Raw genomic sequence first — 24,167 nt, forward strand, 5'->3', positions numbered from 1 at the left:
TGTATATATAGATGTGTGTGTGTGTATAGATGTGTGTGTGTGTGTGTGTGTGTGTGTATAGATGTGTGTGTGTGTATATATGTGTGTGTGTGTATAGATGTGTGTGTATAGATGTGTGTGTATATATAGATGTGTGTGTGTGTATAGATGTGTGTGTATATATAGATGTGTGTGTGTATAGATGTGTGTGTATATATAGATGTGTGTGTGTGTATATAGATGTGTGTATAGATGTGTGTGTGTGTGTGTGTGTGTGTATATATGTGTGTGTGTGTATAGATGTGTGTGTATAGATGTGTGTGTATATATAGATGTGTGTGTGTATAGATGTGTGTGTATATATAGATGTGTGTGTGTGTATATAGATGTGTGTATAGATGTGTGTGTATAGATGTGTGTGTATATATAGATGTGTGTGTGTGTATATAGATGTGTGTATAGATGTGTGTGTGTGTGTGTGTATATATGTGTGTGTGTGTATAGATGTGTGTGTATATATAGATGTGTGTGTGTATAGATGTGTGTGTATATATAGATGTGTGTGTGTGTATATAGATGTGTGTATAGATGTGTGTCAGATGTGACAGGATCAGTGTGAGCAGAACACTCTGTCTCTATCTAATAAAGCTGATTGAACAGTGACTCCGCCCACAGGATGTGAGGTCACCAGTGGTCACATGACCGTTATGGAGAAGAAAAAATACCAGTGATGATAATGTAATGTATGCAGTGTATATAGTGTGTAATGTATACAGTGTATATAGTGTGTAATGTATACAGTGTATATATAGTGTGTAATGTATACAGTGTATATATAGTGTGTGTAATGTATACAGTGTATATAGTGTGTGTAATGTATACAGTGTATATATAGTGTGTGTAATGTATGCAGTGTATATATAGTGTGTGTAATGTATGCAGTGTATATATAGTGTGTGTAATGTATGCAGTGTATATAGTGTGTAATGTATGCAGTGTATATAGTGTGTAATGTATGCAGTGTATATAGTGTGTAATGTATGCAGTGTATATAGTGTGTAATGTATGCAGTGTATATAGTGTGTGTAATGTATGCAGTGTATATAGTGTGTGTAATGTATATAGTGTGTAATGTATGCAGTGTATATAGTGTGTGTAATGTATACAGTGTATATAGTGTGTGTAATGTATACAGTGTATATAGTGTGTGTAATGTATACAGTGTATATATAGTGTGTGTAATGTATGCAGTGTATATAGTGTGTGTAATGTATGCAGTGTATATAGTGTGTAATGTATGCAGTGTATATAGTGTGTAATGTATGCAGTGTATATAGTGTGTGTAATGTATGCAGTGTATATAGTGTGTGTAATGTATATAGTGTGTAATGTATGCAGTGTATATAGTGTGTGTAATGTATGCAGTGTATATAGTGTGTAATGTATGCAGTGTATATAGTGTGTAATGTATACAGTGTATATATAGTGTGTGTAATGTATACAGTGTATATATAGTGTGTGTAATGTATACAGTGTATATAGTGTGTGTAATGTATACAGTGTATATATAGTGTGTGTAATGTATGCAGTGTATATAGTGTGTGTAATGTATGCAGTGTATATAGTGTGTAATGTATGCAGTGTATATAGTGTGTAATGTATGCAGTGTATATAGTGTGTAATGTATGCAGTGTATATAGTGTGTAATGTATGCAGTGTATATAGTGTGTAATGTATGCAGTGTATATAGTGTGTGTAATGTATGCAGTGTATATAGTGTGTGTAATGTATATAGTCTGTAATGTATGCAGTGTATATAGTGTGTGTAATGTATGCAGTGTATATAGTGTGTAATGTATGCAGTGTATATAGTGTGTAATGTATGCAGTGTATATAGTGTGTGTAATGTATATAGTGTGTGTAATGTATGCAGTGTATATAGTGTGTGTAATGTATGCAGTGTATATAGTGTGTGTAATGTATGCAGTGTATATAGTGTGTAATGTATGCAGTGTATATAGTGTGTGTAATGTATGCAGTGTATATAGTGTGTAATGTATGCAGTGTATATAGTGTGTGTAATGTATGCAGTGTATATAGTGTGTAATGTATGCAGTGTATATAGTGTGTGTAATGTATGCAGTGTATATAGTGTGTGTAATGTATGTAGTGTATATAGTGTGTGTAATGTATGCAGTGTATAGTGTGTGTAATGTATGCAGTGTATATAGTGTGTAATGTATGCAGTGTATATAGTGTGTGTAATGTATACAGTGTATATAGTGTGTGTAATGTATGCAGTGTATATAGTGTGTAATGTATGCAGTGTATATAGTGTGTGTACTGTATACAGTGTATATAGTGTGTAATGTATACAGTGTATATAGTGTGTGTAATGTATACAGTGTATATAGTGTGTAATGTATGCAGTGTATATAGTGTGTGTAATGTATACAGTGTATATAGTGTGTAATGTATGCAGTGTATATAGTGTGTGTAATGTATGCAGTGTATATAGTGTGTAATGTATGCAGTGTATATAGTGTGTGTAATGTATGCAGTGTATATAGTGTGTAATGTATGCAGTGTATATAGTGTGTGTACTGTATACAGTGTATATAGTGTGTAATGTATACAGTGTATATAGTGTGTGTAATGTATGCAGTGTATATAGTGTGTAATGTATGCAGTGTATATAGTGTGTGTAATGTATGCAGTGTATATAGTGTGTGTAATGTATGCAGTGTATATAGTGTGTACTGTATACAGTGTATATAGTGTGTAATGTATACAGTGTATATAGTGTGTGTAATGTATGCAGTGTATATAGTGTGTGTAATGTATGCAGTGTATATAGTGTGTGTAATGTATGCAGTGTATATAGTGTGTGTAATGTATGCAGTGTATATAGTGTGTACTGTATACAGTGTATATAGTGTGTAATGTATACAGTGTATATAGTGTGTGTAATGTATACAGTGTATATAGTGTGTAATGTATGCAGTGTATATAGTGTGTGTAATGTATACAGTGTATATAGTGTGTAATGTATGCAGTGTATATAGTGTGTAATGTATGCAGTGTATATAGTGTGTGTAATGTATACAGTGTATATATAGTGTGTGTAATGTATGCAGTGTATATAGTGTGTAATGTATGCAGTGTATATAGTGTGTGTAATGTATACAGTGTATATAGTGTGTAATGTATGCAGTGTATATAGTGTGTGTAATGTATGCAGTGTATATAGTGTGTAATGTATGCAGTGTATATAGTGTGTGTAATGTATACAGTGTATATAGTGTGTAATGTATGCAGTGTATATAGTGTGTAATGTATGCAGTGTATATAGTGTGTGTAATGTATGCAGTGTATATAGTGTGTGTAATGTATGCAGTGTATATAGTGTGTGTAATGTATGCAGTGTATATAGTGTGTAATGTATGCAGTGTATATAGTGTGTGTAATGTATGCAGTGTATATAGTGTGTCATGTATGCAGTGTATATAGTGTGTAATGTATGCAGTGTATATAGTGTGTGTAATGTATGCAGTGTATATAGTGTGTGTAATGTATGCAGTGTATATAGTGTGTAATGTATGCAGTGTATATAGTGTGTAATGTATGCAGTGTATATAGTGTGTGTAATGTATGCAGTGTATATAGTGTGTGTAATGTATGCAGTGTATATAGTGTGTAATGTATGCAGTGTATATAGTGTGTGTAATGTATGCAGTGTATATAGTGTGTAATGTATGCAGTGTATATAGTGTGTGTAATGTATGCAGTGTATATAGTGTGTGTAATGTATGCAGTGTATATAGTGTGTGTAATGTATGCAGTGTATATAGTGTGTAATGTATGCAGTGTATATAGTGTGTGTAATGTATACAGTGTATATAGTGTGTGTAATGTATGCAGTGTATATAGTGTGTAATGTATGCAGTGTATATAGTGTGTGTACTGTATACAGTGTATATAGTGTGTAATGTATACAGTGTATATAGTGTGTGTAATGTATACAGTGTATATAGTGTGTAATGTATGCAGTGTATATAGTGTGTGTAATGTATACAGTGTATATAGTGTGTAATGTATGCAGTGTATATAGTGTGTGTAATGTATGCAGTGTATATAGTGTGTAATGTATGCAGTGTATATAGTGTGTGTAATGTATGCAGTGTATATAGTGTGTAATGTATGCAGTGTATATAGTGTGTGTACTGTATACAGTGTATATAGTGTGTAATGTATACAGTGTATATAGTGTGTGTAATGTATGCAGTGTATATAGTGTGTAATGTATGCAGTGTATATAGTGTGTGTAATGTATGCAGTGTATATAGTGTGTGTAATGTATGCAGTGTATATAGTGTGTACTGTATACAGTGTATATAGTGTGTAATGTATACAGTGTATATAGTGTGTGTAATGTATGCAGTGTATATAGTGTGTGTAATGTATGCAGTGTATATAGTGTGTGTAATGTATGCAGTGTATATAGTGTGTGTAATGTATGCAGTGTATATAGTGTGTACTGTATACAGTGTATATAGTGTGTGTAATGTATGCAGTGTATATAGTGTGTAATGTATGCAGTGTATATAGTGTGTGTAATGTATGCAGTGTATATAGTGTGTAATGTATGCAGTGTATATAGTGTGTGTAATGTATACAGTGTATATAGTGTGTGTAATGTATGCAGTGTATATAGTGTGTGTAATGTATGCAGTGTATATAGTGTGTAATGTATGCAGTGTATATAGTGTGTGTAATGTATGCAGTGTATATAGTGTGTAATGTATGCAGTGTATATAGTGTGTGTAATGTATACAGTGTATATAGTGTGTGTAATGTATGCAGTGTATATAGTGTGTACTGTATACAGTGTATATAGTGTGTAATGTATGCAGTGTATATAGTGTGTGTAATGTATGCAGTGTATATAGTGTGTAATGTATGCAGTGTATATAGTGTGTGTAATGTATGCAGTGTATATAGTGTGTAATGTATGCAGTGTATATAGTGTGTGTACTGTATACAGTGTATATAGTGTGTAATGTATACAGTGTATATAGTGTGTGTAATGTATATAGTCTGTAATGTATGCAGTGTATATAGTGTGTGTAATGTATGCAGTGTATATAGTGTGTAATGTATGCAGTGTATATAGTGTGTAATGTATGCAGTGTATATAGTGTGTGTAATGTATATAGTGTGTGTAATGTATGCAGTGTATATAGTGTGTGTAATGTATGCAGTGTATATAGTGTGTGTAATGTATGCAGTGTATATAGTGTGTAATGTATGCAGTGTATATAGTGTGTGTAATGTATGCAGTGTATATAGTGTGTAATGTATGCAGTGTATATAGTGTGTGTAATGTATGCAGTGTATATAGTGTGTAATGTATGCAGTGTATATAGTGTGTGTAATGTATACAGTGTATATAGTGTGTGTAATGTATGCAGTGTATATAGTGTGTGTAATGTATGCAGTGTATATAGTGTGTAATGTATGCAGTGTATATAGTGTGTGTAATGTATACAGTGTATATAGTGTGTGTAATGTATGCAGTGTATATAGTGTGTAATGTATGCAGTGTATATAGTGTGTGTACTGTATACAGTGTATATAGTGTGTAATGTATACAGTGTATATAGTGTGTGTAATGTATACAGTGTATATAGTGTGTAATGTATGCAGTGTATATAGTGTGTGTAATGTATACAGTGTATATAGTGTGTAATGTATGCAGTGTATATAGTGTGTGTAATGTATGCAGTGTATATAGTGTGTAATGTATGCAGTGTATATAGTGTGTGTAATGTATGCAGTGTATATAGTGTGTAATGTATGCAGTGTATATAGTGTGTGTACTGTATACAGTGTATATAGTGTGTAATGTATACAGTGTATATAGTGTGTGTAATGTATGCAGTGTATATAGTGTGTAATGTATGCAGTGTATATAGTGTGTGTAATGTATGCAGTGTATATAGTGTGTGTAATGTATGCAGTGTATATAGTGTGTACTGTATACAGTGTATATAGTGTGTAATGTATACAGTGTATATAGTGTGTGTAATGTATGCAGTGTATATAGTGTGTGTAATGTATGCAGTGTATATAGTGTGTGTAATGTATGCAGTGTATATAGTGTGTGTAATGTATGCAGTGTATATAGTGTGTACTGTATACAGTGTATATAGTGTGTAATGTATACAGTGTATATAGTGTGTGTAATGTATACAGTGTATATAGTGTGTAATGTATGCAGTGTATATAGTGTGTGTAATGTATACAGTGTATATAGTGTGTAATGTATGCAGTGTATATAGTGTGTAATGTATGCAGTGTATATAGTGTGTGTAATGTATACAGTGTATATATAGTGTGTGTAATGTATGCAGTGTATATAGTGTGTAATGTATGCAGTGTATATAGTGTGTGTAATGTATACAGTGTATATAGTGTGTAATGTATGCAGTGTATATAGTGTGTGTAATGTATGCAGTGTATATAGTGTGTAATGTATGCAGTGTATATAGTGTGTGTAATGTATACAGTGTATATAGTGTGTAATGTATGCAGTGTATATAGTGTGTAATGTATGCAGTGTATATAGTGTGTGTAATGTATGCAGTGTATATAGTGTGTGTAATGTATGCAGTGTATATAGTGTGTGTAATGTATGCAGTGTATATAGTGTGTAATGTATGCAGTGTATATAGTGTGTGTAATGTATGCAGTGTATATAGTGTGTCATGTATGCAGTGTATATAGTGTGTAATGTATGCAGTGTATATAGTGTGTGTAATGTATGCAGTGTATATAGTGTGTGTAATGTATGCAGTGTATATAGTGTGTAATGTATGCAGTGTATATAGTGTGTAATGTATGCAGTGTATATAGTGTGTGTAATGTATGCAGTGTATATAGTGTGTGTAATGTATGCAGTGTATATAGTGTGTAATGTATGCAGTGTATATAGTGTGTGTAATGTATGCAGTGTATATAGTGTGTAATGTATGCAGTGTATATAGTGTGTGTAATGTATGCAGTGTGTGTAATGTATGCAGTGTATATAGTGTGTAATGTATACAGTGTATATAGTGTGTGTAATGTATACAGTGTATATAGTGTGTAATGTATGCAGTGTATATAGTGTGTGTAATGTATGCAGTGTATATAGTGTGTAATGTATGCAGTGTATATAGTGTGTGTAATGTATTCAGTGTATATAGTGTGTAATGTATGCAGTGTATATAGTGTGTGTGTAATGTATGCAGTGTGTGTAATGTATGCAGTGTATATAGTGTGTAATGTATACAGTGTATATAGTGTGTGTAATGTATACAGTGTATATAGTGTGTAATGTATGCAGTGTATATAGTGTGTGTAATGTATGCAGTGTATATAGTGTGTAATGTATGCAGTGTATATAGTGTGTGTAATGTATACAGTGTATATAGTGTGTGTAATGTATACAGTGTATATATAGTGTGTGTAATGTATACAGTGTATATATAGTGTGTGTAATGTATGCAGTGTATATAGTGTGTAATGTATGCAGTGTATATAGTGTGTGTAATGTATACAGTGTATATATAGTGTGTGTAATGTATGCAGTGTATATAGTGTGTGTAATGTATGCAGTGTATATAGTGTGTGTAATGTATGCAGTGTATATAGTGTGTGTAATGTATGCAGTGTATATAGTGTGTGTAATGTATGCAGTGTATATAGTGTGTGTAATGTATGCAGTGTATATAGTGTGTACTGTATACAGTGTATATAGTGTGTAATGTATACAGTGTATATAGTGTGTGTAATGTATGCAGTGTATATAGTGTGTAATGTATGCAGTGTATATAGTGTGTGTAATGTATGCAGTGTATATAGTGTGTGTAATGTATGCAGTGTATATAGTGTGTGTAATGTATGCAGTGTATATAGTGTGTAATGTATGCAGTGTATATAGTGTGTGTAATGTATGCAGTGTATATAGTGTGTCATGTATGCAGTGTATATAGTGTGTAATGTATGCAGTGTATATAGTGTGTGTAATGTATGCAGTGTATATAGTGTGTGTAATGTATGCAGTGTATATAGTGTGTAATGTATGCAGTGTATATAGTGTGTAATGTATGCAGTGTATATAGTGTGTGTAATGTATGCAGTGTATATAGTGTGTGTAATGTATGCAGTGTATATAGTGTGTAATGTATGCAGTGTATATAGTGTGTGTAATGTATGCAGTGTATATAGTGTGTAATGTATGCAGTGTATATAGTGTGTGTAATGTATGCAGTGTGTGTAATGTATGCAGTGTATATAGTGTGTAATGTATACAGTGTATATAGTGTGTGTAATGTATACAGTGTATATAGTGTGTAATGTATGCAGTGTATATAGTGTGTGTAATGTATGCAGTGTATATAGTGTGTAATGTATGCAGTGTATATAGTGTGTGTAATGTATTCAGTGTATATAGTGTGTAATGTATGCAGTGTATATAGTGTGTGTGTAATGTATGCAGTGTGTGTAATGTATGCAGTGTATATAGTGTGTAATGTATACAGTGTATATAGTGTGTGTAATGTATACAGTGTATATAGTGTGTAATGTATGCAGTGTATATAGTGTGTGTAATGTATGCAGTGTATATAGTGTGTAATGTATGCAGTGTATATAGTGTGTGTAATGTATACAGTGTATATAGTGTGTGTAATGTATACAGTGTATATATAGTGTGTGTAATGTATACAGTGTATATATAGTGTGTGTAATGTATGCAGTGTATATAGTGTGTAATGTATGCAGTGTATATAGTGTGTGTAATGTATGCAGTGTATATAGTGTGTGTAATGTATGCAGTGTATATAGTGTGTGTAATGTATGCAGTGTATATAGTGTGTGTAATGTATGCAGTGTATATAGTGTGTGTAATGTATGCAGTGTATATAGTGTGTGTAATGTATGCAGTGTATATAGTGTGTACTGTATACAGTGTATATAGTGTGTAATGTATACAGTGTATATAGTGTGTGTAATGTATGCAGTGTATATAGTGTGTAATGTATGCAGTGTATATAGTGTGTCATGTATGCAGTGTATATAGTGTGTGTAATGTATGCAGTGTATATAGTGTGTGTAATGTATGCAGTGTATATAGTGTGTGTAATGTATGCAGTGTATATAGTGTGTAATGTATGCAGTGTATATAGTGTGTGTAATGTATGCAGTGTATATAGTGTGTAATGTATGCAGTGTATATAGTGTGTGTAATGTATGCAGTGTATATAGTGTGTACTGTATGCAGTGTATATAGTGTGTAATGTATACAGTGTATATAGTGTGTGTAATGTATGCAGTGTATATAGTGTGTAATGTATGCAGTGTATATAGTGTGTGTAATGTATGCAGTGTGTGTGTAATGTATGCAGTGTATATAGTGTGTAATGTATACAGTGTATATAGTGTGTGTAATGTATACAGTGTATATCGTGTGTGTAATGTATACAGTGTATATATAGTGTGTGTAATGTATGCAGTGTATATAGTGTGTAATGTATGCAGTGTATATAGTGTGTGTAATGTATGCAGTGTGTGTGTAATGTATGCAGTGTATATAGTGTGTGTAATGTATACAGTGTATATATAGTGTGTGTAATGTATGCAGTGTGTGTGTAATGTATGCAGTGTATATAGTGTGTAATGTATGCAGTGTATATAGTGTGTGTAATGTATTCAGTGTATATAGTGTGTAATGTATGCAGTGTATATAGTGTGTAATGTATGCAGTGTATATAGTGTGTGTAATGTATGCAGTGTGTGTAATGTATGCAGTGTATATAGTGTGTGTAATGTATACAGTGTATATAGTGTGTAATGTATGCAGTGTATATAGTGTGTGTAATGTATGCAGTGTATATAGTGTGTAATGTATGCAGTGTATATAGTGTGTGTAATGTATGCAGTGTATATAGTGTGTAATGTATGCAGTGTATATAGTGTGTGTAATGTATGCAGTGTATATAGTGTGTAATGTATGCAGTGTATATAGTGTGTGTAATGTATGCAGTGTATATAGTGTGTAATGTATGCAGTGTATATAGTGTGTGTAATGTATGCAGTGTATATAGTGTGTAATGTATGCAGTGTATATAGTGTGTGTAATGTATGCAGTGTGTGTAATGTATGCAGTGTATATAGTGTGTGTAATGTATGCAGTGTGTGTGTAATGTATGCAGTGTATATAGTGTGTAATGTATACAGTGTATATAGTGTGTGTAATGTATACAGTGTATATCGTGTGTGTAATGTATGCAGTGTGTGTAATGTATACAGTGTATATAGTGTGTGTAATGTATACAGTGTATATATAGTGTGTGTAATGTATGCAGTGTATATAGTGTGTAATGTATGCAGTGTATATAGTGTGTGTAATGTATGCAGTGTATATAGTGTGTGTAATGTATACAGTGTATATATAGTGTGTGTAATGTATGCAGTATATATAGTGTGTGTAATGTATGCAGTGTATATAGTGTGTGTAATGTATGCAGTGTATATAGTGTGTGTAATGTATGCAGTGTATATAGTGTGTGTAATGTATGCAGTGTATATAGTGTGTGTAATGTATGCAGTGTATATAGTGTGTGTAATGTATACAGTGTATATAGTGTGTGTAATGTATGCAGTGTATATAGTGTGTAATGTATGCAGTGTATATAGTGTGTGTAATGTATGCAGTGTGTGTGTAATGTATGCAGTGTATATAGTGTGTAATGTATACAGTGTATATAGTGTGTGTAATGTATACAGTGTATATCGTGTGTGTAATGTATACAGTGTATATATAGTGTGTGTAATGTATGCAGTGTATATAGTGTGTAATGTATGCAGTGTATATAGTGTGTGTAATGTATGCAGTGTATATAGTGTGTAATGTATGCAGTGTATATAGTGTGTGTAATGTATACAGTGTATATATAGTGTGTGTAATGTATGCAGTGTATATAGTGTGTGTAATGTATGCAGTGTATATAGTGTGTGTAATGTATGCAGTGTATATAGTGTGTAATGTATACAGTGTATATAGTGTGTGTAATGTATGCAGTGTATATAGTGTGTGTAATGTATGCAGTGTATATAGTGTGTAATGTATGCAGTGTATATAGTGTGTGTAATGTATGCAGTGTGTGTGTAATGTATGCAGTGTATATAGTGTGTAATGTATACAGTGTATATAGTGTGTGTAATGTATGCAGTGTATATAGTGTGTGTAATGTATGCAGTGTATATAGTGTGTATTGTATGCAGTGTATATAGTGTGTGTAATGTATACAGTGTATATAGTGTGTGTAATGTATACAGTGTATATATAGTGTGTGTAATGTATATAGTGTGTAATGTATGCAGTGTATATAGTGTGTGTAATGTATGCAGTGTATATAGTGTGTAATGTATGCAGTGTATATAGTGTGTGTAATGTATACAGTGTATATATAGTGTGTGTAATGTATGCAGTGTATATAGTGTGTGTAATGTATGCAGTGTATATAGTGTGTGTAATGTATGCAGTGTATATAGTGTGTGTAATGTATGCAGTGTATATAGTGTGTAATGTATACAGTGTATATAGTGTGTGTAATGTATGCAGTGTATATAGTGTGTGTAATGTATGCAGTGTATATAGTGTGTAATGTATGCAGTGTATATAGTGTGTGTAATGTATGCAGTGTGTGTGTAATGTATGCAGTGTATATAGTGTGTGTAATGTATGCAGTGTATATAGTGTGTGTAATGTATGCAGTGTATATAGTGTGTGTAATGTATGCAGTGTATATAGTGTGTGTAATGTATGCAGTGTATATAGTGTGTGTAATGTATGCAGTGTATATAGTGTGTACTGTATACAGTGTATATAGTGTGTAATGTATACAGTGTATATAGTGTGTGTAATGTATGCAGTGTATATAGTGTGTAATGTATGCAGTGTATATAGTGTGTAATGTATGCAGTGTATATAGTGTGTGTAATGTATGCAGTGTATATAGTGTGTACTGTATACAGTGTATATAGTGTGTAATGTATACAGTGTATATATAGTGTGTGTAATGTATACAGTGTATATATAGTGTGTGTGTAATGTATGCAGTGTATATATAGTGTGTGTAATGTATGCAGTGTATATAGTGTGTGTAATGTATGCAGTGTATATAGTGTGTAATGTATACAGTGTATATAGTGTGTGTAATGTATGCAGTGTATATAGTGTGTAATGTATGCAGTGTATATAGTGTGTAATGTATGCAGTGTATATAGTGTGTGTAATGTATGCAGTGTATATAGTGTGTACTGTATACAGTGTATATAGTGTGTAATGTATACAGTGTATATATAGTGTGTGTAATGTATACAGTGTATATATAGTGTGTGTGTAATGTATGCAGTGTATATATAGTGTGTGTAATGTATGCAGTGTATATAGTGTGTGTAATGTATGCAGTGTATATAGTGTGTAATGTATACAGTGTATATAGTGTGTGTAATGCATACAGTGTATATAGTGTGTGTAATGTATACAGTGTATATATAGTGTGTGTAATGTATGCAGTGTATATAGTGTGTGTAATGCATACAGTGTATACAGTGTGTGTAATGTATACAGTGTATATAGTGTGTGTAATGTATACAGTGTATATAGTGTGTGTAATGTATGCAGTGTATATAGTGTGTATATAGTGTGTGTAATGTATACAGTGTGTGTAATGTATACAGTGTATATAGTGTGTGTAATGTATGCAGTGTATATAGTGTGTGTAATGTATGCAGTGTATATAGTGTGTGTGTAATGTATGCAGTGTATATAGTGTGTAATGTATGCATTGTACATAGTGTGTGTAATGTATGCAGTGTATATCGTGTGTGTGTGTGTGTGTGTGTATAATGCATGCAGTGTATATACTGTGTGTAATGTATGCAGTGTATATTGTGTGTGTAATGTATGCAGTGTATATACTGTGTGTAATGTATGTAGTGTATACTGTGTGTAATGTATGTAGTGTATACTGTGTGTAATGTATGCAGTGTATATTGTGTGTGTGTGTGTGTGTGTGTGTAATGTGTATATATACTTCTTTAACATAGGAAACTGTTTTGTCTCTCTGTAGTGAGCAAATGAAGCTGTAGCAGGAGTATGCAGTGTATATACTTTATAGTGTGTGTGTGTGTATATATATAATTATTATTATTTCTCTTACGTCCTAGAGGATGCTGGGGACTCCAAAAGGACCATGGGGTATAGATGGGATCCGCAGGAGACATGGGCACACTATAAGACTTTGAATGGTGTGAACTGGCTCCTCCCTCTATGTCCCTCCTCCCGACCTCAGTTAGACTCTGTGCCCAGGAGAGACGGTCACACACTAGGGGAGCTCTCCTGAGTTTCTCTGGAAAATACTTTTGTTAGGTTTTTTATTTTCAGGGAGCACTGCTGGCTACAGGCTCCCTGCATCGTGGGAGTGAGGGGAGAGAATCAGGACCTACTTCTTCTGAGTTAAGGGCTCTGCTTACTGGACACCATTACATCCAGAGGGTTCGATCACTTGGTGCGCCTAGCTGCTTGTTCCCGGAGCCACGCCGTCACCCCCCTCACAGAGCCAGAAGCCGGGTGAGTATGAGAAGAACAGAAGGCATCAGTGACGGAGGTACAGGGCAGCGGTCGCTCTGCGCTCCATGCTCCCACACACACACACACACCAACGGCACTCACCGGGTACAGGGCGCTGAGGGGGAGGGGGGGGGGGGCGGGCTCCCTGGGCAGCACGTTACTGGAGTTTTCACAGGCAAAAAAGCATATTATCGGTGCCTGGGCACTAAATATGAGACCCCCGCCAGTATAATAATTTTAATTTGAGCGGGACTACAGCGCGCCGGGAGGGGGCGTGGCTTAGCCGCACAGCTTACCGGCACCATTTTCTCTCTTCACAGTGCATGCAGAAACACTGGCCCGGACCTCCACTCTCCCCTACAAGTACGGGGAGCAAAACGGGGGGGGGGCACAGTCAATTGGTGCTATATATATATATATATATATATATATAACAGCGCAGTGATCATATATATTTATTTAGTAGTATATAGGCGCTGGGGTGTGAGCTGGTATACTCCCTCTGTGTTCTCTCTACAGGCTTCCCTGTGGGTCTGTCCCCTATTGCCAGTGTGAGTGTGTGTGAGTCGGTACTGCGTGTCGACATGTCTGAGACTGAGTGTTACTGGGGGCGCAGAGAAGGATTAGGGAGTGACTCTATCGGCACCGCCGACTGCTGATTGGGTGAATATGTTGAGTACATTGAATGCAAATGTGGCTTTATTGTCTAAGAGGCCGGATAAATCTGATTCTCAGACACAGACGTGGAGGAAATCCATGGAGGACGCTTTGTCTCAGGTACAGACCCCCTCAGGGTCACAAAAACGTTCATTTACCCAGATGGCGGATACACATACCGACACAGACTCTGATTCCAGTGTCGACTTCAATAAGGCCAGTTTACATCCGAAAGTGGGTAAGAGTATTCAGTACATGATTGTGGCTATTAAAGATGTTTTACATATTTCTTAAGTACCTGCTGTTCCAGATACGAGGGTTTGTTTGTATAAGGGAAAAAAGCCTGAGGTGAAGTTTCCCCCCTCTCATGAACGCTCTTTGTGGAAAGGCTTGGGAGTCGCCTGACAAAAGGTGGCAGATTCCCAAGAGAATTATTATGGCATATCCTTTCCCCTCTGACGACAGGGAGAAATGGGAGTCGTCTCCCAATGTGGACAAGGCTCTGTCCCGACTATCCAAAAAAGTGGCGCTTCCGTCTCCTGACACGGCTGCCCTCAAGGATCTTGCGGATCGCAAGCAGGAAACGCCATTAAAGGCCATTTATGTCACTACTGGTGCACTACTCAGACCTGCCGTGGTGTCGGTATGGGTGAGTAGTGCTATTGCTAAGTGGGCTGATAATTTGGCATCTGATATGGATGCTCTTGATAAGGATAACATTCTTTTGACTCTTGGTTATATCAGGGACGCTGCAGCTTACCTAAAGGATGCGAAGAGGGATATTGACCTCTTGGGATCAAGGGCCAATGCCATGGCAGTCTCGACCAGGAGGGCGCTGTGGATTCATCAATGGAATGCTGATGCCGACTCCAAGGAAGCTATGGAAGCTCTCCCTTTTAAAGATAGTGTCTTGTTTGGTGGCGGCCTCGCTGACCTGGTGTCTACAGCTACTTCGGGTAAGTCATCTTTTCTTCCTTATGTTCCCACACAACAGAAAAAGGTGCCCCATTATCAGATGCAGTCCTTTTGGCCTAATAAATACAAAAAAGGAAGGGGCTCGTCCTTCCTCGCTTCTTCGAAAGGTAAAGGAAGGGGAAAAAGGTCGCCTGCTGTGTCTGGCGCCCAGGACCAAAAGTTCTCCCCCGCCTCTACCAAGTTCACCACATGACGCTTGGGCTCCCCTACGGGAGTCCGTGCCGGTGGGGGCCTGTCTCCGAATCTTCAGTCATGTCTGGTTTCAATCGGGCCTAGATCCTTGGGTCTTAGACATATTGTCCCAAGGGTACAACCTGGAGTTTCAGGAGATGCCCCCCCCCCCCACCGATTTTTCAAATCAGCCTTGCCAGTTTCTGTCCCAGAAAGGGAAGTAGTGAGTGCTGCAATACAAAAGCTGTGTCAACAGAGGGTCATTGTCCCGGTTCCCCCGTCCCAACGGGGGGAAGGCTTCTATTCGAGCCTCTTTGTCGTGCCGAAGCCGGATGGCTCGGTCAGACCGATCCTGAACCTAAAATCCCTCAATCTGTATTTGAAAACTTTCAAGTTCAAGATGGAATCTCTTCGAGCTGTTATCTCCAGCCTAGAAGGGGGGGATTTTATGGCGTCAGTCGACATAAAAGATGCCTACTTACACGTCCCGATATATCCTCCTCATCAGGCTTTCCTGAGATTTGCGGTGCATGATTGTCACTACCAATTTCAGACGTTGCCGTTTGGGCTTTCCACGGCCCCGGGGGTCTTCACCAAAGTGATGGCGGAAATGATGGTACTCCTACGCAAGCAGGGTGTCACAATTATCCCGTACTTGGACGATCTCCTGATAAAGGCGAGGTCCAAGGAACAGTTGCTAAGAAATGTGGAACTCTCCCTGTCAGTTCTGCGACTTCACGGTTTGGAGTCTAAATTTGCCAAAGTCTCAGTTGATCCCGGCCACTCGGCTGCCCTTCCTGGGGATGATCCTAGACACGGAACTACAGAGAGTGTTTCTTCCGGGGGAAAAAGCTCTGGAAATCCTTTGCATGATCAGGGAGATTCTGAAACCGGCAAGAGTGTCGATTCATCAATGCACTCGAGTGCTAGGGAAGATAGTTGTGGCTTACGAAGCCATTCCGTTTGGCAGGTTTCATGCCCGGGTGTTTCAGTGGGATCTGCTGAATAAATGGTCCGGTTCTCATCTGCACATGCACCGGAAAATAAGTCTATCTTCCAGGACCAGAATTTCTCTCCTGTGGTGGCTGCAAAGTTCTCACCTTCTAGAGGGACGCAGGTTCGGAACCCAGGATTGGGTCCTGCTGACCACGGATGCAAGTCTCCGAGGCTGGGGTGCAGTCACACAAGAAAGAAGTTTCCAGGGAAAATGGTTAAGCCATGAAACTTGTCTCCACATAAACGTTCTGGAGTTAAGAGCAATTTGCAACGGCCTTGTGCAAGCGGAACACCTTCTTCGAGGTCTACCTGTCCTGATTCAGTCGGACAACGTAACAGCGGTAGCGTACGTAAACCGCTAGGGCGGAACAAATAGCAGAGCGGCAATGGCGGAGGCCACAAGGGTTCTCCGCTGGGCGGAAAAGCACGTGAGCGCTCTGTCAGCAGTCTTCCTTCCGGGTATGGACAACTGGGAAGCAGACTTCCTCAGCAGACACGATCTCCATCCAGGAGAGTGGGCTCTTCATCAAGTGACAAGGCGTTGGTGAATTTCTCAAATAGACATGATGGCGTCTTGCCTCAACAAGAAGCTTCCAAGGTATTGTTCCAGGTCAAGGGACCCTCAAGCCAGTGCAGTGGACGCCCTGGTAACTCCGTGGGTGTTTCAGTCGGTATATGTGTATCCTCCACTTCCTCTCATTCCAAAGGTGTTGAGGATCATAAGACGAACAAGGGTTCCGGCAGTACTCGGCGTTCTAGATTGGCCACGGAGGGCCTGGTATCCGGATCTTCAGGAATTGCTCATAGAAGATCCTTGGCCGCTTCCTCTCAGAGAGGACCTGTTACTGCTGGGGCCATGCGTATTTCAGAACATACCGCGGCTGCGTTTGACGGCGTGGAGGTTGAACGCCAAATCCTAGCTCGAAAGGGTATTCCTGTGGAAGTCATCCCCACTCTCCTTAAGGCAAGAAAGGAGGTCACGGCGAAGCATTATCACCGTATTTGGAGAAAATATGTGTCGTGGTGTGAAGCCAAGAAAGCTCCGGCGGTGGAGTTTCAGCTAGGTTGTTTCCTCCATTTTTTGCAGGCAGGCGTGGATGCAGGCCTGAAATTGGGTTCCATCAAAGTGCAGATTTCGGCTTTATCTATTTTCTTTTAAAAAGACTTGTCTGCCCTTCCTGAAGTTCAGACTTTCGTGAAGGGAGTGCTGCATATCCATCCCCCATTTCTATCACCCGTGGCACCGTGGGATCTTGACGTGGTGTTACACTTTCTTATGGCTCCCTGGTTTGAACCTTTGCGGAAGGTTGAGTTTAACTTTCTTACTTGGAAAGTGGTCATGCTTTTGGCCTTGGCATCCGCCAGACGGGTGTCGGAATTGGCGGCTTTGTCTTACATGAGCCCATATTTGATTTTCCATGTGGATAGAGCGGAATTGAGGACTCGTCAACAATTTCTGCCGAAGGTGTTTTCTTCGTTTCACATAAATCAACCTATTGTGGTGCCTGTGGCTTTGGATGCCGTGACGGTGCCAAAATCTCTCGATGTCGTGAGAGCTTTGAAAATTTATGTCGCCAGAACGGCTCTTACTAGGAAGACAGAGGCTCTGTTTGTCCTCTATGCTTCCAACAAGATTGGAAATCCTGCTTCTAAGCAGACTATTGCGCGCTGGATTTGTACTACGATTCAGCACGCTCTTTCTTCGGCTGGGTTGCCATTGCCGAAGTCAGTAAAGGCCCATTCTACCCAGAAGGTGGGCCCATCTTGGGCGGCTGCCCGTGGAGTCTTGGCAGTTCAACTTTGCCGAGCAGCTACCTGGTCGGGTTCAAACACTTTTGCTAAGTTCTACAAGTTTGATACCCTGGCTGATGAGGACCTCGTGTTGCTCAATCGGTGCTGCAGAGTCGTCCGCACTCTCCCGCCCGGTCTGGAGCTTTGGTATAGACCCCATGGTCCTTTTGGAGTCCCCAGCATCCTCTAGGACGTATGAGAAAATAGGATTTTAATACCTACCGGAAAATCCTTTTCTCCTAGTCCGTAGAGGATGCTGGGCGCCCATCCCAGTGCAGACTGTTACTTGCTGTTGTATTATTGGTTGTTGTTTTCGGTTACACGATGGTTGTGTATCGGTTACGTTCAGCTTGTTGCTGTTTTTCGTTCATACTGTTATTTGGTATTCCTGCTAATCCAGTTGTATGGTGTGTTGTGGTGTGAGCTGGTATGTCTCTCACCCGTAGTGTAACAAAAATCCTTTTCCTCGAAATGTCCGTCTCCCCTGGGCACAGTTCCTATAACTGAGGTCTGGAGGAGGGGCATAGAGGGGGGAGCCAGTTCACAACCAGTCAAAGTCTTATAGTGTGCCCATGTCTCCTGCGGATCCCGTCTATACCCCATGGTCCTTTTGGAGTCCCCAGCATCTTCTACGGACTAGGAGAAAAGGATTTACCGGTAGGTATTAAAATCCCATTTTTTTTCCTTCAGTGGGGTACACTGGAATTCCAAAGGGAATAACATCGGGGTGTATAGTTGGATCTTAATCCGAGGCACCAACAGGCTAAACGCTTTAACTGTTCCCAGGATGCACTGCAGCGCCTCCTCTATAGCCCCGCCTCCAGGCACTGGAGCTCAGTGTGTAAGTTGGTGCCTGCGGTGCACCGCCTCCTCTATAGCCCCGCCTCCAGGCACTGGAGCTCAGTGTGTAAGTTGGTGCCTGCAGTGCAGCGCCTCCTCTATAGCCCCGCCTCCAGGCACTGGAGCTCAGTGTGTAAGTTGGTGCCTGCGGTGCAGCGCCTCCTCTATAGCTCCGCCTCCAGGCACTGGAGCTCAGTGTGTAAGTTGGTGCCTGCGGTGCAGCGCCTCCTCTATAGCCCCGCCTCCAGGCACTGGAGCTCAGCGTGTAAGTTGGTGCCTGCGGTGCAGCGCCTCCTCTATAGCCCCGCCTCCAGGCACTGGAGCTCAGCGTGTAAGTTGGTGCCTGCGGTGCAGCGCCTCCTCTATAGCCCCGCCTCCAGGCACTGGAGCTCAGTGTGTAAGTTGGTGCCTGCGGTGCAGCGCCTCCTCTATAGCCCCGCCTCCAGGCACTGGAGCTCAGTGTGTAAGTTGGTGCCTGCGGTGCAGCGCCTCCTCTATAGCCCCGCCTCCAGGCACTGGAGCTCAGTGTGTAAGTTGGTGCCTGCGGTGCAGCGCCTCCTCTATAGCCCCGCCTCCAGGCACTGGAGCTCAGTGTGTAAGTTGGTGCCTGCGGTGCAGCGCCTCCTCTATAGCCCCGCCTCCAGGCACTGGAGCTCAGTGTGTAAGTTGGTGCCTGCGGTGCAGCGCCTCCTCTATAGCCCCGCCTCCAGGTACTGGAGCTCAGTGTGTAAGTTGGTGCCTGCAGTGCAGCGCCTCCTCTATAGCCCCGCCTCCAGGCACTGGAGCTCAGTGTGTAAGTTGGTGCCTGCGGTGCAGCGCCTCCTCTATAGCCCCGCCTCCAGGCACTGGAGCTCAGTGTGTAAGTTGGTGCCTGCGGTGCAGCGCCTCCTCTATAGCCCCGCCTCCAGGCACTGGAGCTCAGTGTGTAAGTTGGTGCCTGCGGTGCAGCGCCTCTATAGCCCCGCCTCCAGGCACTGGAGCTCAGTGTGTAAGTTGGTGCCTGCGGTGCAGCGCCTCTATAGCCCCGCCTCCAGGCACTGGAGCTCAGTGTGTAAGTTGGTGCCTGCAGTGCAGCGCCTCCTCTATAGCCCCGCCTCCAGGCACTGGAGCTCAGTGTGTAAGTTGGTGCCTGCGGTGCAGCGCCTCCTCTATAGCCCCGCCTCCAGGCACTGGAGCTCAGTGTGTAAGTTGGTGCCTGCAGTGCAGCGCCTCCTCTATAGCCCCGCCTCCAGGCACTGGAGCTCAGTGTGTAAGTTGGTGCCTGCGGTGCAGCGCCTCCTCTATAGCCCCGCCTCCAGGCACTGGAGCTCAGTGTGTAAGTTGGTGCCTGCGGTGCAGCGCCTCCTCTATAGCCCCGCCTCCAGGCACTGGAGCTCAGTGTGTAAGTTGGTGCCTGCGGTGCAGCGCCTCCTCTATAGCCCCGCCTCCAGGCACTGGAGCTCAGTGTGTAAGTTGGTGCCTGCGGTGCAGCGCCTCCTCTATAGCCCCGCCTCCAGGCACTGGAGCTCAGTGTGTAAGTTGGTGCCTGCGGTGCAGCGCCTCCTCTATAGCCCCGCCTCCAGGCACTGGAGCTCAGTGTGTAAGTTGGTGCCTGCGGTGCAGCGCCTCCTCTATAGCCCCGCCTCCAGGCACTGGAGCTCAGTGTGTAAGTTGGTGCCTGCGGTGCAGCGCCTCCTCTATAGCCCCGCCTCCAGGCACTGGAGCTCAGTGTGTAAGTTGGTGCCTGCAGTGCAGCGCCTCCTCTATAGCCCCGCCTCCAGGCACTGGAGCTCAGTGTGTAAGTTGGTGCCTGCGGTGCAGCGCCTCCTCTATAGCCCCGCCTCCAGGCACTGGAGCTCAGTGTGTAAGTTGGTGCCTGCGGTGCAGCGCCTCCTCTATAGCCCCGCCTCCAGGCACTGGAGCTCAGTGTGTAAGTTGGTGCCTGCGGTGCAGCGCCTCCTCTATAGCCCCGCCTCCAGGCACTGGAGCTCAGTGTGTAAGTTGGTGCCTGCGGTGCAGCGCCTCCTCTATAGCCCCGCCTCCAGGCACTGGAGCTCAGTGTGTAAGTTGGTGCCTGCGGTGCAGCGCCTCCTCTATAGCCCCGCCTCCAGGCACTGGAGCTCAGTGTGTAAGTTGGTGCCTGCGGTGCAGCGCCTCCTCTATAGCCCCGCCTCCAGGCACTGGAGCACAGTGTGTAAGTTGGTGCCTGCGGTGCAGCGCCTCCTCTATAGCCCCGCCTCCAGGCACTGGAGCTCAGTGTGTAAGTTGGTGCCTGCGGTGCAGCGCCTCCTCTATAGCCCCGCCTCCAGGCACTGGAGCTCAGTGTGTAAGTTGGTGCCTGCGGTGCAGCGCCTCCTCTATAGCCCCGCCTCCAGGCACTGGAGCTCAGTGTGTAAGTTGGTGCCTGCGGTGCAGCGCCTCCTCTATAGCTCCGCCTCCAGGCACTGGAGCTCAGTGTGTAAGTTGGTGCCTGCGGTGCAGCGCCTCCTCTATAGCCCCGCCTCCAGGCACTGGAGCTCAGTGTGTAAGTTGGTGCCTGCGGTGCAGCGCCTCCTCTATAGCCCCGCCTCCAGGCACTGGAGCTCAGTGTGTAAGTTGGTGCCTGCGGTGCAGCGCCTCCTCTATAGCCCCGCCTCCAGGCACTGGAGCTCAGTGTGTAAGTTGGTGCCTGCAGTGCAGGTCACTGACAGGGAGGGCTGCGCTAGGCAGCTAAGTGAAAAGAGCTTTTCTGAGAAGAAAGAAGACTTCAAGGGCCGCAGCACAGGCACTAGATGCTATAAGTCACACTGACCTATCATGCTGTGGCTCCCTCACCTCCCCCAGCAGCGCTGTATACTCCCACGCCCTGGTTGCCGGGTACTTACAGCCGAGGTGCTCCGGTCTTTTCAGTAACACATACCGCCTCTGCTCTCTAGGATCGTGTGGCCGCACAATAGGGAGGGGGTAAGAAAGTCCCCCAGGTGGGACCCGCTGAAATCATGATCTGGGATGCGGTCTCCAGAGGCAGACGGCGCCGCTGGCATGGACACTGTGGCAGTGCAGGGACCCCACTATATCCACCAGGGCAAGGAGCACACGTCAGATTTACTAAAATCCATTTATTACAGGCTCCATCGTGCCCGGTGGTGAAGCCCAGAAGACGGGATAAGGCTCTGACCTGTAGCCCCTCCCCCAGGCGCCATCTACGGCAAATGTTCCCGCCCTGGAGCTGCATCTCTCTCCCTCACTCCCTGTCAGCGTTTGGGCGCCATTACTCAGAGCTGCGCTGATCCTGGGACTGCTGGGCACTGTCTCCTCTGTAAAGCGGCCTGTCTCCTCAGCGCTGTGCATTTACAGGACACTTCAGTATTCTACATGTTGTTTAGACAGTGTTAGGTAAGAACAAGTGTATTGCTATCTGATTATTTAGTCCAGTGCTGTTCTCGCTGCTCAGTGTCAGTTCTAGTATCCTCATCAGTGCTCAGTATCACTGCTCATTGTCTTGTGCTGCATTGTGGTGCTCAGTAATACTACATTACTAGTACATTGTCTTGTGCTGTGGTAGTGTCCTGTCACTGTGCATAGGTCATCATCATTCCAGTCACAGTGGTATCTGGTATCTATCTAGTGGTATCTAATTCCAGACATTACCGCCGTCTAATTCCAGATATATTACTGGCATATAATTCCACACATTAAAAAATGGAGAACAAAAATGTGGAGGGTAAAATAGGGAAAGATCAAGATCCACTTCCACCTCGTGCTGAAGCTGCTGCCACTAGTCATGGCCGAGACGATGAAATGCCATCAACGTCGTCTGCCAAGGCCGATGCCCAATGTCATAGTAGAGAGCATGTAAAATACAAAAAACAAAAGTTCAGTAAAATTATCCAAAAATCTAAATTAAAATCGTCTGAGGAGAAGCGTAAACTTGCCAATATGCCATTTACGACACGGAGTGGCAAGGAACGGCTGAGGCCCTGGCCTATCTTCATGCCTAGTGGTTCAGCTTCACATGAGGATGGAAGCACTCATCCTCTCGCTAGAAAACAGAAAAGACTTAAGCTGGCAAAAGCACAGCAAAGAACTGTGCGTTCTTCGAAATCACAAATCCCCAAGGAGAGTCCAATTGTGTCGGCTGCGATGCCTGACCTTCCCAACACTGGATGGGAAGAGGTGGCGCCTTCCACCATTCGCACGCCCCCTGCAAGTGCTGGAAGGAGCACCCGCAGTCCAGTTCCTGATAGTCAGATTGAAGATGTCAGTGTTGAAGTACACCAGGATGAGGATATGGGTGTTGCTGGCGCTGAGGAGTAAATTGACAAGGAGGATTCTGATGTCAATTTCCTCCTTACCCAGGAAAGCCAATAGTCCTGCAGGCCATGTCACTGGCAAGTCTGACGAGTCCTCTCCTAACTGGGATTCCTCCGATGCATCCTTGAGTGTAACGCCTACTGCTGCTGACGCTGCTGTTGTTGCTGCTGGGAGTCGATGGTCATCCCAGAGGGGAAGTCGTAAGCCCACTTGTACTACTTCCAGTAAGCAATTGACTGTCCAACAGTCCTATGCGAGGAAGATTAAATATCACAGCAGTCATCCTGCTGCAAAGCGGATAACTGAGGCCTTGACAACTATGTTGGTGTTAGACGTGCGTCCGGTATCTGCTGTTAGTTCACAGGGACTTAGAGAAATGCTTGAGGTACGGTGTCCCGGTAACAAATACCATCTAGGTTCCACTTCTCTAGGCAGGCGATACCGAAAATGTACACAGACGTCAGAAAAAGAGTCACCAGTGTCCTAAAAAATGCATTTGTACCCAATTTCCACTTAACCACGGACATGTGGACAAGTGGAGCAGGGCAGACTCAGGACTATATGACTGTGACAGCCCACTGGGTAGATGTATTGCCTTCCGCTGCAAGAACAGCAACGGCGGCACCAGTAGCAGGATCTCGCAAACGCCAACTCGTTCCTAGGCAGGCTACGCTTTGTATCACCGCTTTCCATAATACGCACACAGATGAAAACCTCTTACGGAAACTGAGGAACATCATCGCAGAATGGCTTACCCTAATTGGACTCTCCTGGTGATTTGTGACATCGGACAATGCCACCAATA

General features: G+C 41.9%; 1 protein-coding gene across 2 annotated transcripts in view; it reads left to right on the forward strand.

The window, feature by feature from the left end:
• Positions 1-631: 631 nt before the first annotated feature.
• The window catches only part of LOC134992488 (zinc finger protein 664-like), a 114,422-nt gene continuing 90,886 nt past the window's right edge, over positions 632-24,167 (forward strand). The window contains exon 1 of one of the 2 annotated variants that reach the window (XM_063950785.1): positions 632-717. The gene's annotated coding sequence lies outside the window, so the exon portion shown is untranslated. Of the gene's footprint in view, positions 723-24,167 lie in introns of both variants that reach the window. The other variant, XM_063950786.1, reaches the window with a different exon arrangement.

Source organism: Pseudophryne corroboree, chromosome 2 (genome assembly GCF_028390025.1).
Source record: "Pseudophryne corroboree isolate aPseCor3 chromosome 2, aPseCor3.hap2, whole genome shotgun sequence".
NCBI lineage: Eukaryota > Metazoa > Chordata > Amphibia > Anura > Myobatrachidae > Pseudophryne > Pseudophryne corroboree.